This window comes from Stegodyphus dumicola, chromosome 10 (assembly GCF_044657685.1).
Source record: "Stegodyphus dumicola isolate Sdum_Otavi_A_Nest chromosome 10, ASM4465768v1".
Lineage (NCBI taxonomy): Eukaryota > Metazoa > Arthropoda > Arachnida > Araneae > Eresidae > Stegodyphus > Stegodyphus dumicola.
In genome coordinates this window covers 89,551,094-89,569,780 of record NC_140777.1, presented here as the reverse complement: position 1 = coordinate 89,569,780, position 18,687 = coordinate 89,551,094, and the positions used below count along the sequence as shown (strand labels likewise).

The window sequence follows — 18,687 nt, the reverse complement described above, 5'->3', positions numbered from 1 at the left end:
TGTTATCTATATAGTATATAAAGAAGAAAGTTTGTGTGTTTGTCCTCTCATAACTCGGTCACTACTATAGCTATCACCACCAAACTTTCTACAATTCTTTTATCGGTCCCGGAATAGGTCGACGTCACTTTTCTCAAAAAAAAAAAAAAAAAAAAAAAAAAAAAAAAAAAAAAAAAAAAAGTAGCTAAAATCAGAGCTATAAATTAAAAACTCGGAAAAACGATAATTTTCTTTCTCATTTTCCGAGTGACAACAGTCTCGCAAGCTGGAGACGAAAATCTGCTTTATTTCGAAAGTTGTTACCATTGCTCTGTTTCAAATCCTAGAGTTTGTTAAAATACGAAAATAGATAAAAGATGAAATAAAAATAGCTTTCCCAAATATTAAATACGTTATTCCCGATTCCGAAAATTCGAGGGAAGCCATTTCGACTATTCTCATCTTAACCACTTTCATGAGCCAAAATACTAATTAAAAATTCTGAAAGTTCTAATTTTCGCACTCATTTTTCCTAGTGGTAACAGTCTCGGGCGTTGGAGATAGAATTGTTTTATTTCGAAATGTGTTGCTACTGCTCGCTTGCAACTCGTACATTTTGTTAATAAAAAAATTTGTAAATTTTACATAACCTATATATATAAAGAAGAATGTCTGTTTGTGTGTTTGTTTGTTTGTTTGCGTTATTGATTTCTGATCAATTATGATAAATATTTTGCGACATTGAATCGACTAAATTTGAATATAGGTGAAATATTGGATGGAACTTGAGCTGTTATGGCCATTTGATTAGAAAGACGAAAATCACTAAAAGCTGAGTGACATTGCTTCTGATACAATGAGAGAGAATTATATTTTTCTATCGAAATTTTTTATGTGGGGTTGCATATCGCACCAGACTGAAAAATGTATAACTATGAATCGTATTTTTTACATCGTTAGAGAAGGATTACAACGGTATCGTTCTCTCTGTTGTTAGATACATTGCTTTCAATCTAACTTAATTGACATCGGGTACTTCCGCTAATAAAGAAATAAAATTAGAAAAAATTCATAAACGCACGACCAAAATTGTGCAGTATACGTAATTTCAAAATCAGCAACTTTCTTTTAGGAATCGGGTATTCAAGTTTGAAAAAGCAATTCGAAGAAATAAATTTAAATGATCAGCAGCAAAAAGTGTGTATATTTTAGTAGGCCTTATAAGGAAATTCACATAACTTATAAGGAACAACACATAAGGCCTTACAAGACCTTATTTGTTGTTCGCCTGAGATTTTTGATTTTAGTGAGCACATAATTTTTCGATTTTTTTCATTCGAAAAAATATGCGTCTGTTTCTCGTACTTTTCTAATATACAGTGAATTATTTCATAAGGGCATTACGCGGAAGTTTCTAATTATTAGTTTATATATAGTATATAGACATTGTCAAACATTCGTTTCCTCCAGATGTAAACCACCTGTTTCTCGACCGGGCCCAAACAGCTTTTTACATATTGTTAACTGCAAACAATCATTCGATTTACTGCATAGTTAAATGGAATGTATTCTGAGAGCTGAAAAATGTCATTTAAGCAATTTGTAGTTTGATTCATTACTAGTAAACCTGAAATCAGTTTCGTTATTTTAACAAGAAAGGTCGTTTTTATGCATAGTGCTGGAAATAGATTAAAGATTTAATAAAAATTAAATTTTAGTTTCGAGTTCCATTTGACGAATATCAAAATGTTTACCTTGAAATATTAATAAAAGTATTTTGAAAATAGGAATGTAATTTTTAATTATTTTAAATCTATTTACTCTAAAGCAAAATGCCGTTACATTAAATATCAGAGGCACAAGTAGAAGATATAGAACTGGATATAAATGGCTAGAAGTAAGAAACAAACAGAAAAGAAAGAGAGAGATCAGAGTAAAATTATTCATGTTAAATTCAAATGGAAAGAATTTGAAAATGCTATATTTCAATAGCTAAGGTTTAGTTAACTCTAACAGGGAGAAGTACCTCATATGGGCATAGTATACATCATAAGTGAAGTGGTGAAAGCATACGGTATCGTGTTTTTACTATTTGAACACTTTCGAAGATCTGAATGATGAGTTTACATATGTCAAATACTCTATTAATTACTTATCTCTATCTATCTGTAATTATACACGTACTGTCCAGCAATGAATGCTCGATGTATAGGTCACAGCCACTATCCCACCAAAAGAGAAAACTTTCATTTATGAAACTTCCTAGTACGTCTGCCAATATAGGAGCATGAAAAACACCAATATGGATAGTTTAATAAGACGAAACTTCAGCTCGTAAGTGCTGATAAAAAACAATGTACAATAACTAAATGTTACTGTAGGATGTTTATTATAGCTTAATAAACAATATTCTGTTTTTGCTCAAACACAGCGTTAAAAATACCAAGTGGTTGACACGAAGCCACATAAATTTCATTTGACTAATTATTAATATATTATTATATCATAATATTAGTTAGCAGTGGTAAATCTAGGTATTAAAAAACCGTAAACACGAATTTTTGAAAATTTTAATATTTCTCCTTTGGCCACGTTTGAATTATCCATTTGAAATTAGGCATCAAGAAGGTGGCAAGGGGCCTTCATTTTCAAGGAATGATTTCTACCGGCAGTAATTTTACAATAATATTATAAGATTAGACATAAGAAATCTGACAGCATGAATGCATTATATGAAAAAAACCAGGAATTTGCATTATTTTGCTGTAGAATGTTATACTAATTCTCGATTATCCGTGTGTGGAATACCCGTCTTGCAATTTGGAACTAGGTACCGTTGAAGCAATTTTAAGCGACCAGCGAATATCTTTTTCATTTAGTCAATTTGTCGAAATTTTAATCTTTTTAATTGCAGTTTTACATTATTTTGATTACCATTAAAAACGAACGTGAGTAACTCATCTGAAAATCTATAAGCTGTGAGAGAAATCATATTGAATGATCTGAGCATACAGAGGAGACTAATTATATGCCTTTGGCTTTACAATCCTTGTTAGAATATTTCATTTTCAGAGTAGTGTTTTTGTGTTTATTGCAACTTGTAGGATGATGAGTGAAATTGCTTGGAACTCCGTGCATTAAATAAGTGCAAACATTGGTTACAGACCTTGTTAATTAAAAAAAATTAAACTTTACAAAAAATAATGTTACAGAATACATATATTTCTTTTACATTCCGAATCAATTTTTCGTACCTAGTTGAGTCACATAAATTATGACAAACTTTGAGAAATTAATTTAAAAGAATTAAATATGAAAAAAAAAAAAGAATTTAACAAAACAATTATAACTTGGCTGTGCGAGAAATCTCACAAATACTACGTTTATGTTTCTGAACAAATGCATAATATTCCCGCCATTTCTATCTATCAATTTTATCATTTATCTCTCACACCCTTTTTTTATGAAAATCTGTGATAACACTTTACAAACATTTAAACAAATAAATGAAACTTATACAGATTGGACTGTCAAATACCTCGAAAAATTAGTTGTTAAATTTCAAAAAATTTCAGATTTCATTACGAGATATATCTGACATCGAAACAGGTCTCAATTCGATAATGTCATGGATTTTTAGAATTATGTTTACAGTTTGAAATTATCCTTATTATATGAAAAATATTAAATAAATTTGTTATATATCAGTTTCCTTGCACACTCTTGTCCTATATGTACTTTAACGTACAAAGAACGTTATAGAATAATACGTTATAGAACGTTATAGAAAGAACGTTATAGAATAGTGTTATCAATGGTTATTTAAACCAAACTGCTGTGCGTTTTTAAGGCCGAGCGGTAGCTTTCTAATTAACACGCTGAGTTCGGCGCCGAATTTGCTGTCCTTTCCGTTCAGCCGGCAGCGAGCTAAGCCTTAAAGCTAAGCCGTATTTTTGTTTAGAATGTTTCAATACATTTCATTAATGCTAAATTTGATCACATTTCATTGAGACTATATTTATTTTTTAACTTATACTGTCGGTTCCGTGGAACGACGCCAGGCAAACGAAAATTCCAGTGTCGGTTCCCAGGGACCGACGCCGGCCACACGGAAAGTTCACTGTCGGTCCCCAGAGACCGGCGCCGCGCTCAACGTCTTAAGAAAGTTTCGGGCCGGTAAGTAAATATGTATTTAATTCAAGTATATGAATTGATATGTAATCTATATATATGATTGATTGTATTTGAGTTCCATTTCGAATACTCTAAACTTAAACACAAAGAACTAGAGGCAGCAGATACATAAATCAGTTTATTGAACGCAATTTAACAGAATCGTTACAGGTGATGAGATGTGGGTAGCTCACTTCACCACAGAAAACAGCAACTCACTATTGATTGGCGTCACAAGGATCCACGCGCCGGACGATCCTCAGTCTATGCACGGAAATTGAAGTCCACGGTATTCTGGGATAGTAAAGGCATTCTGCTCATTGACGTATTGGCGAGTGGTGCTCCGGTGAAAGCTGATCTTTATTGCGCTTTACTAGAGAACATCTGAAGAGCCATTCAGAACAAATGAATTGGGATGCTCAGTGCTGGTGTTGTGGTGTCCTACGACAACATCGGACGCATACGGGGAATTCCACAAAATATATGTTGCAGACGTTTCGCTGGGAGATGTCTGACCATCCATTCTGTGGCTTCGATCTTGCTGTTAAGTACTTCCACGTGTTATTGCACCTGAAGACGTTCTTGTCTGGGCACACTTTCCTACAGGTGAAATGTTGCAGACAAATGTGACGGGATGCCTTTCTTCCCAGGCGACAGACTTCTATGACACTCTAATGGAAATAGGTAACCGACGCTATGACAATTGGTATAGTTCCGATGTTTCTTATGCTGAGAAGTAGCAGAAATATAGCTGTATCTTTTGCAATAAGTTTTTCCAGGTAATAAGACTTTGTTTTTTATGGTTTACGGCAAAGTAAATTTTCGGACGACCCTCTTATTGTTTAAATAATCATTATCAAATGAATATACCTTCATCTAAATCAATATCTAACTCATTAAAATCATCATCTATATAAATTTCCTTCTAAATCCAATCAACATCATCTGCTAATCTAAGACATCTAACTAAGCATAACTACCCAAAACACATCTTCATGTTAAACCATCATATATATATTATCATCATCATCGTCATTGAAAATATCGCCAAATTAAGATAAATCATCATAGCTCAAATCAACTAAATAAAAAGCAGTATCATCTAAATCACCACCATCAACAATATGATTCTCATTTGATCATCGTCTTCATCACCTCAACCTTCTAATTCACCATCAAAATTGTTATCTGAATAACCAAGAAAGAAATTATAAAATTATCACCAGATAATTCAAAACCATCATTTAAATAATCATCATCATCGAAATCATACCTTCAGTTTAAACCGTCGTATATGTCATCATCACCATTATCATCGTCGAGATAGATAAATCATAATCTTTCAGATCATCTAAATAGAAAGCAATATCAACCAAATCATCATCTTCTTCATCCTCATTTAATCATCGTCTTCATTGTCTAACTCCTCTAAATTATTATATAAATCACTCTCACATCAATTATAAAATCGTCATCAGTCAAAACTATGTCACCATCAAATTCATCTAAATATTTATTATCACTTAATACACATCGTCATTTTAACCATCATGTATATTGCGTCACCATGATCATCGTCAGAATAAGATAAACCATCATCACCCAAATCACATCAGTCATTCTAAACCATCCTATGTATCATCTTCATCATCATCATTGAAGTCGTCGTCAGAATAAAAGAACTTCACCTAGATACAAAGCCCGATCACCTAAAGTTTTATTATCATCCTACTCAATTATTCATACTCTTCATCACTAAACCATATACTCACGATCACCTAAATAAAAAATCATCAGCAGTTAATCTAAATTGTCGTCCTCAAAATTCCAGTTAAATTATTCAAATCATCGTCGTTTAAATCATGACTTTTTAGTGTTTCGCTAGTGTGCCGTCAAATAGAGCCAGTTTCATTCAGGTACAGACAGAAGGATATCACCGGAAGTTCACTATCGTTGGTACAGGTGTAGTAACCAACCGCCCTCAGGAGATGCCAGAGGCTTGGTGACGTAGCCGAAACCTATGCCATCTTAGATAACGTGACACTCGGAAGTGACGTAAGAGTTTGAATAACGTAATGTTTCAAAAAGTTTGATTTTTGTGACAACGAAAATATTTTTTAAAGTTTCATTTCTTCCGGAAACGACGAATTGTTTTCTTTTTTTTTTAGGCAACGGCCTCTTGAACCCCTTGAAATCTTGTTTGTAATGACATTAAAAATTTCCCTTTTATCATTAAATCTGTATTTGTTTTTAATTGAGCATCTCATTATTTACTGTTTGTTCATTTCGCATAATTTTAATATAATAATAATAAGCCAATTGCAAAATGTTAATCGTTAAAGAGAAATGCGACCAGAGATATAAAATTAAAAATTAAAAGACAAAGAATTAAATTTATATATCAAGTTTTACCAGAATAGAAAAAAAAGAAAAAGGACTTTAAAGAATAGAATAGTTGAAGGGGTGTTGAAAGCCAAAACATTTCATAAAATGAGGATTTCTGATATTTGCATTTTCAAATTCTCTACAATTTTAGCTTTCTTAAAACACCGTTCTTTAATCTCTATGAAAATTAGGACTGTACAAAATCTAGCTTTAATTTGTCATTGAATACTTTGATAATTGAGAATTTTTACATAAAATCGCGTTTTTCCCCCGAACGTTATTTTTTATACTCGATGTAGTACCTGTTCTCAAGAACTACTGCTCACAGGTATCTGAAATTTTTATACCTTATTTACTACGCTTCCAAATATTTGCCGAAATGAGCTTTTGATTATAATCAGTGCTAAATTTTACTATGCGTAACAAAATATACTGTAAAATACTCTAAAATTTAAAATGATAAAAAAGCTCGTTTCAGGATATTCAGCTAGGTATTGTGATGTTCCTTCCCTTAGCGAAAGACGTTTCCAGAACATTTTATCCTCGAGGGGCGAAAGACGGTTAAAGGAAGGGACGTAGTTACGCCGGAAAACAGAGTGGGGGCAAGCTGGTGGGAAGAATACGAGACTTGTGACTTTTGCGGTTGGACCGGCAGACATGCCGTGTGCAAAGAGAAAACTTAAGCTAAATATATAGTAGTGGTATTTGTTTTATTGTGTATTGTTTAATAAATTAGTGGATAAAATTTCAAAGCTGATGGAGATTATTTTCCTATTATAGCGAGTGCATGAGAAATGACCGAACCCGCCTCGGAGTTGAAACGGCGCGAGGTGCAAATCGGCGCAGTCGATAGGATAAGATTGTGAAAAACAAAATCACTAAATAGTGAAAATAATAAATAAATATGGTTGTAAAAAGTTGTAAGGATCTTAAGTTTTACTAACGTTTATTTTATTTTAAATCTTTACTATCACTTCTTATTTTCTACTTCCGGCCAGAATTATAAGCGTGAAGGAGTTTATGCAAAGTTGTCTGGCGAACGCCAAGTATTTAAGTGTGGCCTTTTTGCCAAGCAGAAGAGAGGAAGCCGTGAGTTCGAAGCAGGCCGCTTACCTTAGAAGTTACGCAGTTGCTACTTTGCCTTCCAGGCCAGAGGTTTTAATCCTCTTGATAAATTAAACGTATTGTAGTGTTCACAGTCTCTGTGCTACATACGCTTCCTGTTATTATAAGGCCAATCTTATTCTAAAGTTAAATTAGAGTTTAGTTTTATTTTGATATCTTTTAAGTTAGACCCCGAGTGGAGGGTCATTGTATTCCGAAGTACGGAAGTCATTGTATATAAAGAAAAAAAAATAAAGGGTTTTGTATACCCTTCGTCTGTATCCTGTCTACTTACTACAATTAGTGAACATAGCTTTAGTAAGCTCTCTGTTCTAGTCAGGTCATTGTATGTTTCCGAAGAAGGTTAGAAGAAACATTGAACCTGATAGTGGCGCCCGACGAAGAATAACCATGGCCGAGTTTCAAGAAGAACCTGTGCTGCCTGCAGAAACAGCTCAGAATCCAGAAATGCCAGCTGCCGCCCTGGAAGGATTTGGGTATATTGTCCAGACCATGCGCGCTTCGATGAAACCAGAAGCAACGTTTAATGGAAACTCACAGGTAACCAGTTTTTTGGAAAAATTGGATGACCACTTCATGCTCTACCCCGTGCACGAGTTTCAAAAAGTTACCTTAGCTACCAGCGCTTTGAGGGGCCAAGCGCTTAACTGGTTCAAATGTATCGGCAGAAGTCTCTTGGGTCAAGCAGGAAGTCCCACCTATACCTACGAAAATTTCAAGACTGCCCTACTAAAAGCCTTCCCTGTTGTAAGGGATCGTGCGAAATTAGAAACAGAACTTTTCAGTATATATCAACAAAGAATCGAAAACCTCTCGAGCTTTATTTTAAGAAAAATTCACGTTTTCAAGCTCTTGTATGGAAACCGTCCGGATCCTGAAATAATTCAAGTGATTTTGCCGAGGTTACTACCCCAAGTGCAAGACTTTATTGAATTGAGAAATCCGACTACACTGGAAAAATTATTTGAGCTAGCAATCCAGTTTGAAAGTAGAAGAACGGCGGACGTCGAAAGAAGACGCCAATATCAACAGCGAAACCAATTTGGTACGCCAAGACTACAGCAAACTCAAGCACATGGCTACGGAGAAAAAGCGAATCAGTGGGCAAGGAAACCCGAGCATTCAAAAACAGCCGGCGAACGTCGACAGTTCAATAGCAACCCAGGAAAAAAGTCTCAAGGCCAGTGCAGAAAGAAGGAAAGCACCGAAAGAAAAAATAATTTAAACTAAAACGGATTTCTGCTGACGAGAGGGTGCGGAAATCCGAAGGCCACGAAAACCCCTCTTCCTACAAGTTAAATACAGTAATGGTGAAAAATTTATCTCTTCCGAAGATTGAAGTCTTGGTAAATAATATCCCGGCCACCGCACTCCTGGATACCGGCGCGCAGTGTTCCTGTGTGGCAGAAGTCTTTTTTAGAAAGTATTTTCGCAAATACCGCATATATAATGCGGATAATACAACAGTATTAGCGGCGCAAGGAGAACAATGTAAGTGCGTAGGTAAAGTACCTTTGTACATCCGTATCAAGGACGAACAAGTAAAGGTGATGTTTTTTATAGTAAAGAATTTGCAAGCACACTTAATACTAGGAATAGACTTTCTTTCAGACGCACAAGCTACACTGGATTTTAATGAAGCGTCTCTTAAGCTGACGATGAAACCAGTGCGTGTAGAAAAGGTTGAACCGCCAAGGTTAAATCTCGACCACCTGCCTAATGACGAGCAAGATAGAATCCGACAAGTGGTAAGTGAATTTGCTTCCTTATTTAGTGATATTCCAGGATTTACCCAGGTTACTAACCATAGTATTGACACCGGAGATGCATTGCCGGTTCGTCAAAAACCATACCGGTATGATAAGAATAAGGAAAAAATTATAGAATGGCATATTACCGATATGCTACGTAAAAAGATCGTAACGCCTATCTCAAGTAGTTATGCTAGTCCGGTGGTTTTATGTAAGAAAAATAATGATTATCCTTTGGAGCATCCAAAAAGGTGGAGATTCGCTATTGATTACCGTAAATTAAATTCCATAACGAAATATCCGGTATATCCGTTACCGATTATAGAAGAAATTTTAAGGAACATAAAATCAACCAAATTTATGACAACTTTAGACTTAACGAATGGTTATTTTCAAATAGGGATCAGGCCTGAGGACGTGCCTAAGACTGCTTTTATAACCAAGTCTGGCACTTATGCATTTTTGCGAATGCCGTTTGGCCTTTCAGGCGCCCCAGCAACATTTCAGCGATGCATGGACATTGTGTTAAGACCTGTTCTCGGAAAGTCCACATTTATCTATTTAGACGATATCATTATTACTAGTGATAATCTAGACCAACATGTACAGGATTTAAGACAGGTGTTTTCTTTATTAAATGAGGCCGGTCTAAAAGTTAATGTCGAAAAATGCAAATTTGCAGCCCCTGAATTAAAATATTTAGGTTACAAAATATCGCAAAAAGGGATCGAGACAGATGAATCAAAAATAATCGCTGTACAAAAGTATCCGACTCCAAACACGGCAAAGAAGCTCTCTTCTTTTCTAGGACTTTGTTCATATTATAGGTCCTTTATAAAAGATTTTGCGGCTATCGCTGAGCCATTGTTAAAATTAAAAAGGAAAAAGGCAAGATTCTCGTGGACGGCCGAAGCCAATAGTGCTTTCGAAAAATTAAAACAAGCATTAACGCAAGCCCCTGTGTTGAAATTTCCTGAAAAGGATGAAAATTTAGAAATTTCAGCGGATGCTTCGGATTATGCGGTAGGAGCGGTACTTTCGCAAAATCAGCAGTCAGTAGCATTTTTTAGCCGAACTTTAAATCAAACACAAAGAAACTATTCCGCGACCGAGAGAGAGGCACTTGCAGTTCTGTTAGCAGTGCAAAAGTTCCGAGTCTATTTTGGAAAGGCGCCGATAACAGTATATTCTGATCATGCGGCGGTAACTAGATTGTACTCTGGAAAAAATTTATCCCCAAGGTTAATAGGATGGGCACTCAAGCTGCAAGAATATAATCTGGTAATCAAGCATACCCCCGGAAAGGAAAATATCGTAGCAGATGCCCTGTCACGAATTAAATTAGACGAACAGGGTAATACCGTAAAAGTTGCAATGCTGACAGCGTGTACAATAAATTCCCGAGAAACTGTAATAACCGAACTGGGTAAGGATCCTGAGTTTGGAAGTATTTATGAGTATTTGAAGGATCCTGAAAATTTTAGCCACCAAGATATTGTGGCGATAAGAAATAGGGCGGCCCATTACGAACTAATAGATGGTCTATTATTTTATACAAAAACTACGAATTCCAACAACGAATTTCGACCTGTTATCCCAGCTAGTCTTAGATTAAATATCCTGCAAGAGCTCCATGACAGCCCTTTAGCTTCTCATGCTGGTATTCGAAAAACTACTCAACGCGTACGCGAGGCAGTCTACTTTCCTGAACTGCAAAAGTTAACAAGGGCGTATGTCCAGTCCTGCCCAACATGTCAAGCCGTTAATTATATTAATTTCCGCCCGGCCGGGTTTCTAAATAGTATTAAATCCGAATTTCCAAATGAAATAATCGGCATCGATTTATTGGGCCCTTTCCCAAAAAGTCAGTTAAACAAAAGTCGCTATCTCCTTGTTATAGTTGATCATTTTAGTAAATGGACCGAAATTGTTCCCTTAAAACGAGCCTCCGCGAAATTAGTTACCGATTCTATTTTAAATAAATATATTTTAAAATACGGGGCGCCCCTAAAAGTTGTATCGGATAATGGTCCTCAATTTGTAAGTGATGTATTTGAAGACATGTGCCAAAAACTGGGTATACGTCATTTAAAAATGGTCCCGTATCGGCCGCAATCAAATATAGCGGAACGGGTCAACAGAAATATAGTGAAAATTATCCGTAGTTATGTTAAAAATTTTCATAAAAGCTGGGATAACTATGTCAATGAATTTGCTTTCGCCCTTAGGACCGCAAAACATGATACAACGGGCAAAACTCCTGCTGAGTTATTTCTAGGCAGAAAGGTTATAACACCGTTAGATAAACTATTTTACGTGCAACAAAGAGCCCCAGAATTTAAAATGGGTGATATAGAAAAACTAATAAAAGAAGCAAAAAAGAATACGGAAGTAGCACAAAGAAAACAAAAATTGTATTATGACTTGAAACGACGGGGAGTAACTTATAAAGTAGGGGATGAAGTACTAAAAATTAAGCATTCACTTTCTTCAGCACCAGAAGATAAAACTGCCAAATTTTTTCCACGCTTTGAAGGACCATATGTTATCGAAAAAATAACTCACGCTGTTGTAGTGTTAAAGGCAAGAAATGGTGAAACCTGTTCCGCAAACATTGACCAGATAAAACCATTCTATGACCGTAATAAAATGCAAATCTTTTCAGATCTTTTGCAGGATCCGGTACGGCAGACACCGCAGGTACAAGTTCCAGAGGTGGGAAAACGACAAGTACAAGGGCAAGCCAATGAGAGACAGAAGCAAGTGAAAAGAAAATTGCCCCGCGGAAAAATTGAAGGTACAAAGAAAAAGAAGCCGTTCCACCGTCCAAAAAACAGAGTTCACGAACACCCCCAGAATGAAGAAGGGAGAAGGACGACGTATGTGGAAAAGACCGGGAGAAAGGACGGCAACTATAACCCGGCTGTGAAACGGAAGATTGACTCACCCGACAGAACTCTCCGCAGCAAAAGTCGCCGAACTGCGGAAGGGCCATCAGCGGCGGAGGAAAAAGTACAAGAAAAATTTGAACGGCCAACAACGAGGTCCAAGCAGGATCACGACAGAAGTTTCTCGGTTCCACCAAGACCAGCTGCCTTCAAACGGCCAAGACCACAAGCAGAGGACAGAAGGAAGATGTTCAAGGGTGGCCGTAGTGGTGAAAAACGGAAGCTTCCAGAGGAAAGCACTGAAGGGCGAGCCCGTACAAGAAGGAGGATCAACCAAGCTACGGTCTGCAGCACCTTTAAAGATTGGGCCCAGAAAAGGATGTCTGAATATTACAAAGATCTCTGGAAGGAACCAGAATTGAATAAAGCTCCTGTTTTGATGCAGTACAGATGAAAAAGAAAAAAGATTGTTGTATATTCCGGGAGCTGCTATTGTAACAAATTTCTTTCTTTTAAAATTTTCTAGTTTCTAGCTAAGTTATGATTGTTAAAGGTTGGCCTCGCGTTAGTTTCTAGAGCTAAAAGTTTTCAACAAGGTCGTTTTAGACCTCAGTTTCAAACTAATTAACTCTGGCGGGAAGTATGTAAGGATCTTAAGTTTTACTAACGTTTATTTTGTTTTAAATCTTTACTATCACTTCTTATTTTCTACTTCCGGCCAGAATTATAAGCGTGAAGGAGTTTATGCAAAGTTGTCTGGCGAACGCCAAGTATTTAAGTGTGGCCTTTTTGCCAAGCAGAAGAGAGGAAGCCGTGAGTTCGAAGCAGGCCGCTTACCTTAGAAGTTACGCAGTTGCTACTTTGCCTTCCAGGCCAGAGGTTTTAATCCTCTTGATAAATTATACGTATTGTAGTGTTCACAGTCTCTGTGCTACATACGCTTCCTGTTATTATAAGGCCAATCTTATTCTAAAGTTAAATTAGAGTTTAGTTTTATTTTGATATCTTTTAAGTTAGACCCCGAGTGGAGGGTCATTGTATTCCGAAGTACGGAAGTCATTGTATATAAAGAAAAAAAAATAAAGGGTTTTGTATACCCTTCGTCTGTATCCTGTCTACTTACTACAATTAGTGAACATAGCTTTAGTAAGCTCTCTGTTCTAGTCAGGTCATTGTATGTTTCCGAAGAAGGTTAGAAGAAACATTGAACCTGATAAAGTTACTGAAAGTTATAAAAGGAAATTCGGTGATAGTTCACGAATGGATCTACGATGAGAGAAGATTTTTATGACGAAAGAAAATGGCGCGTTTAGGGCCATGTGTTCGAATAAATTCATCCGATTTGTGAAAGCGTGATGTGCTAAAAAGTTAACAGCCAGTGAGTGGTAAAATGGGATCATCAGTGTTCATCATCCTAGTGAAATCGTGAAAAGTTAAATCAGGGGTAATGTGAATTACCGTGTTGTAATCATGTCAAGTTACGTGCCACTGCAGTGTGCTCATGATTAAAGTTAACATGGTCAAGTTGTGCTCTTCGTTCGATATTTTCACTATCGGGATCAAACGTAAGTCCTTCTTAATTTATATATTAACCATATGAACTAAGAAAATTATAATTGTTTTTATGTCTGTTAATAACATGATTCGAATGTCAGGCGTTAAAGCCAGTAGACACCGAGGAAGTATATTTTATATGGAAATGAGAAATTAAGGTTCTTATTTTTATCAAGATATAGGAGATTCTTAGAGATTCTTAGAGCAAGGGAAACGATTATTGAAACATTTGAAAATAATAAAAGAGTTATGTTTGACCCACCATCGAAAGCTGAGAAATGGCTGTTCTTTTTACATCATGCTGAAGTGATTCTTAATCTCTATAAAATATCTGAAGAAGGGAAAATTATTTTGCAGAGTTTAAAAACAAAAGTTAAAAGTTTGATCGCGACTCTCGATGAAATGGATTGAAATAACAATATTATATTATGTATATAATTAAATGTATACTATACTAGTGATATTTGTTTTATTGTATATTGTGTACCGTTATGTGTAATAAATTAGAGGATAAAATTTCAAAGATAGAGATTATTTTCCTACTATGGCGAGTGCATAGACGAAGCTGCCTCGTGCTTGAAAGAGCGCGAGGTGATAGATGTACTTTAATTACGTAAAAACCTTCAAACCTGTAAGAACAGCAGATTTTCAGAAAAGGTAATCCAAAAATGGCCAATTCAACATTGTTGCTATAGGGGTTCCAACACCCCTTAATAAAAAGGAGTAAATTATTTTTAAAAAATGGCATTTATGGAAATACGAAATAGAAATATGTTTAGCTTTAAGAGTATATAATATTTCTGTAAAATAAATAAAGTGAGCATTTAAAAGCAATTTTTTAAAATAAAAAACCAAAAGGAAATATTTATAGTTTTTAAAATCAGTATTACTTTTGTAAAATGAAAGAACTTAAAATCTTTTTAAAGTAAAAATAGCGAAAAAAATTTAAATTAAAGTTTCACGTTATTAAACTAAATATTGAAGAGAAAAACATTTTTGGCACGAGAAAGGGAAAATAAAGGAATTTTAAAGTCAAAATTGCATTTACACAAGTTGCAACTTTGATAGAGATTCGCGTTCCTTTAAGCCTCGGGTGTCTTCCTATGACGGTCGGTTACTATTAAGCTTGTTATTGTAAACTGGCTATTCAAATTACAGTCGGTATGCGCAAAGGGGGCCTGAATCTTCATCCTGAAAAATAAACAAAATTATTGTTACACATCACATAAAAATATCAGTTAAAATGATATTTCAATTCTGAGTCACAAGCATGAGAATATTTGAGAAGGTTATATGGCATACGCAAATAACCAAAATGAAAGGTACTCGAAACGCATGTCTGTGCACTGTCTGCAAAAGTTCAGACCGGATCTTGGTCGTTTGTGGTAGGCATTGACTTGCAAGTACAAATGTGTTTTGAAAAACGTAAATGTTTGCGCTTTGGTACTCTTAAATTTAAAGTCATTTGTTTTGTAAAAATTACGAAGCCTAGCTCTTCATATGTTTCTCCGACACTCATAATTTTATGAGGAAAAAGTTTGCCTTGTTATGAAATAATTTTGAACATAAGTATCTCCGTCTGATTTCGATTGACATCAGTCAATTGTTTTGTGATATATTTCTTATAACCAAAAGGAAAGTTTTCGAAATGAAGTCTAGGTATTGGAGGAAAGAATAATTAGTAAAATGTAGAAAACTGATACTTTTATTTTCAGCTTTTTTGAAATGAAATCATTATGCAGCGTGCCAAAAAAATTAAAAAGACTTCTCTCAAAATTTAATTTTCAACGTTTTATTTTGGAAATAAAAATACCAATTAACAATAGACAGAACTCGTCCTTGACTTTGTAAATTATTCTAGAAATCCTTGACTTCCTATAGCTGGTAAAAACCCGAAATCTCTTAGTAAATTTGTCATGGAATATGCCAGTAAATTTCAAACGTAAAAATGTGCGTCATTTGTTTTTACATAAAATTTCTCATATAAATAATTCTTGGATTAGACTTTTTTTGAAAAGTATCTTGACCCAAAACGTTTAAACTGTTTTCTTAAAACATTCGTTTGCTATTGAAAATTTTATAAATATAACTAGACTGAGTTTTGAATAAATGAAATCACAACGCATAAGCACAATGTTGGAACATTTTGTATAAGAAAACGTAATCGCATATAAATCAAGTTCTTATATCGCTTAATTACGATGCATCAGATCTTTAGTAAATAAAGAAAGCAATAAAATACACATGGTGGTTTGGCAATACCAAAAACATCATATCCCGCAACAGCTCTTCTTGATTATTTCATACCTTAGGAAACACGAGCAAATATGTCAATTGCGGAAACATTGCAGTTTGGCAAGCGATAAGGTGGTGCGCAGGAGAATTGATTATCGGGGAAAATATTTCTGCAAGGTAGGAGGTGATTTGTATTCATTCTGGATGTGGAAGAGAATGTTATTCTAGGACTTCGAGAAATAAGGAACATAATTTGGATAAGAGTGCACTTTCGACCAAAGTGAGTTTGCGGAATTAGGAGTCATGTTTCTTCTTTCTGAAGTCATTTGAAGCCGTGGTTCTGATGTCAACATCAAAGACTTAAAGATATCACATTTGATTTTAGTGAAGTGTAGTTCATCCAGTGCTTTCTTCAGCAGTAGTTATGGCTTTCGCCGAACGAAACAAACACAATGCAAGTTTCAAATGTTACGTCATTCAGTTTGCGAAAGAAAATGGAAATCATGCAGTTTGGTTTTCGTGAATGCTTCGTACACGAGTGGAAGAGGCATAAAATTTTACAATGATTATTGCGCCAAAGAATAAATGTGTATTGCATAAAGAAGTAATGAAATAGCTTACCATCGGCGAAAGTGTTGGAAACTGCATTGTAGAAAATCCCCATCATCACTAGAATGGATTAATTGTAACAAGAAACAGCGTACGTTTCTTTGCCTTAAAAATAGAAAAATGGAGTGCAAATAGAAGTGAAAACTCTAAAGCAAACTGAGGTTGTGTATTCGATTTACTTCACGGAATAATTCAGTTCTCCGAGAAAAAGAGATAAAATTTTTTCAAAGGCTTCGAAAATATAGAGATAAAACTTTGATGAGTTTTAAAAATATGTAAAAATTTATTTACTATCACGTGTTGCAAATATGGATGTCATTCCTGTAGTTTTGATATAGTAGGAGATAAAGAAACAATAATATGAAAGAAAAATAACGGTTAACATAAAATCAATAGGCCAACGAGAAATCTCACCTCACCGTACTGATCTCCTGCTTAGCCGACCGTACGAAATTAAAAGCTCATCGATATCTTGAAAAGAAAGACTGTGCTGAAGTGCAGTTTCCCGAAAGTGTTTTCATCCGTATTCACGAGAAATGATCGGCGGAGAAAAATGTTGTGAAACTGTGGATAAGAAATATTTGGCAAAAGCTTCCTTTTGCCTCAGATAATCAAGAAAGTCTAATACTTTGGGACATGCTCAGCCTCCATCTAACGGATAACACAAATATGTTGTTGAAAGAGTGTTATACAGATATGACAGTTTATCCAGGCGGATTATTGCCATTATTTCAGATATTAGACATATATGTCAATAAATCATCGATAGAATATTTTAAACGTTAGTGGAATACTCGAACAAAAGTGAAGGTGATAAAAACAATTACGAATGGAGACCAAATACGTCATGCCAGTCCATAACTAGTGTGTCAGTAGATAATAAAATCACGGAATAAAATTAAACCCGTTTAATTCATGTGGTATATCTGACGGTCTAGATGCAACGAAAGATGATTATTTATGTGTGGATCAGAGTAAAAGTAACGGCAAAACTGAAACAGAATTCGATGATGTGCTTGAAGTTATAGCTTGAGACGTATATGAGGAACTTGGATCTGTCTATGCAAGTATGGATCAGAGGTGAAGGTGAAAATGAAACAGAATCCGATAACGAAAATTTTTAAGTACATAAACTATTTTATTTCTCTTAAATAAAAAGCATTTAATTACACGCAGAAATCTAATTTTCGTATGCTCACTTTTTCCATATTTCTAAACATAACATTTTTATAGCTGGCGTACAGCGCGTACCCATAAATTTCCATCTTGCATTTTCTTTTAAAAGTGCGCCTTATACGATTGAATATACTATAACAAACATAGCTGAAACTTAAGTGATAGAGATATTTACATGCTTGCTGAAGCATTATATTCTGTTTTTTTTCCCTTCTATTAGTGTATAAATGTTTTCAAAATTTCGATGTTACGTTTTTCAATCTTTGTGTTTAGAAAAGGGATAAAGAATTCAAACTTTTATCTCCGAAAACAAAATTCTAAATCAGATTTCTAATGAAGAAGTGAAATTCTCTATAGCTTTACTTTCCGGACTAATTAAAATTAGGAAAAAGAAGGGAGGAAAAAAATAACTGATTTGGGTAAGCAGAATATTTAGCCATTCAGTATCTATTGATGGGAATGTATATAACTCTAATGAATAGTACAGAAATAAGATAAAGTTACGTTTCAGTTTGTAGGCCTTACATTTCAAAATGGTTTTAATACAGCTTAAAGCGCATAGCCAAAGATTATGCTCTCAGCCGCTTTTTCAGTAATAGCGTCAGAGAATAATTCTTACAGTTACAATGTTTTCAAATAATCCATTCCTTCAAAAGTAATCTATTGTACTAAGATAATGTGTTTTCGAGGGAAGAAAATGAAACAGAACGGCGAGATCCATCAGAGTATGATCCTGTAATGCTTTAACAAATCTTTCGCAGTCTTAAGTAATAGAGAAATGTGGTAGAGCTTCATCTTACACTATATTCTTG

The 18,687-nt window shown here is 34.9% G+C and overlaps 1 long non-coding RNA gene across 1 annotated transcript in view; it reads right to left on the bottom strand.

Annotated features, from left to right (window-relative positions):
- Positions 1–7,029, bottom strand: part of LOC146995015 (uncharacterized) — a 217,788-nt gene extending 210,759 nt beyond the window's left edge. The window contains exon 1 of the long non-coding RNA XR_015043480.1: positions 5,931–7,029. This is a non-coding gene — a long non-coding RNA (uncharacterized LOC146995015). The remainder of the gene's footprint in view (positions 1–5,930) is intronic.
- Between the last annotated feature and the right edge of the window lie 11,658 nt (positions 7,030–18,687).